This window comes from Oncorhynchus masou, chromosome 31 (genome assembly GCF_036934945.1).
Source record: "Oncorhynchus masou masou isolate Uvic2021 chromosome 31, UVic_Omas_1.1, whole genome shotgun sequence".
NCBI classification, from domain to species: Eukaryota; Metazoa; Chordata; class Actinopteri; order Salmoniformes; family Salmonidae; genus Oncorhynchus; species Oncorhynchus masou.
This window is the reverse complement of record NC_088242.1, coordinates 6540460-6541442: the sequence shown is the minus strand read 5'-3', so window position 1 is coordinate 6541442 and position 983 is coordinate 6540460.

Here is a 983-nt window from a genome sequence, read left to right as displayed (position 1 = left end):
GTAATGACCTGGGGAAGAGGGTATGAATGAGAGAATTGAAAGTTTGGAATGATTGGGTGGCCATGATGGTATGAGGGCCAGATTGGGAATTTAGCCAGGACAACCTGCTACCCTGACTGCCTCAGTACCTGAGATACTCACCAGAGACTCCATCAAGTGAACTGAGAGGGAAAATGGTTATTGCTGTGGCTAAAAAACACATTTCATTGCAACATCATTCAACAGCTGATTTAAAGCTCAACATCACTGGGTCAGAAGTTAGCTAGTCCAACTCTCCCGAGCAACTGTTACTGTGCAACACTATCTCCTAACAAAATGTCAACTGGACTGTGCACTGAGACAAACTCTGTATTAGTCCCAAATTGCAACCTATTCCCTATAGTTGCCTATTCCCTATGGTTCCCTGTTCCCTATAGTTCCCTATTCCCTATGGTTCCCTGTTCCCTATAGTTCCCTGTTCCCTATAGTTCCCTATTCCCTATAGTTCCCTGTTCCCTATAGTTCCCTGTTCCCTATAGTTCCCTATTCCCTATAGTTCCCTGTTCCCTATAGTTCCCTGTTCCCTATAGTTCCCTATTCCCTATAGTTCCCTGTTCCCTATAGTTCCCTGTTCCCTATAGTTCCCTGTTCCCTATAGTTCCTATTCCCTATAGTTCCCTGTTCCCTATAGTTCCCTATTCCCTATAGTTCCCTGTTCCCTATAGTTTCCCTATAGTTCCCCTATAGTTCCCTGTTCCCTATAGTTTCCTATTCCCTATAGTTCCCTGTTCCCTATAGTTCCCTATTCCCTATAGTTCCCTATAGTTCCCTGTTCCCTATAGTTCCTATTCCCTATAGTTCCCTGTTCCCTATAGTTCCTGTTCCCTATAGTTCCTATTCCCTATAGTTCCCTGTTCCCTATAGTTCCCTATAGTTCCCTATAGTTCCCTATAGTTCAATATTCCCTATAGTTCCCTGTTCCCTATAGTTCCCTGTTCCCTATA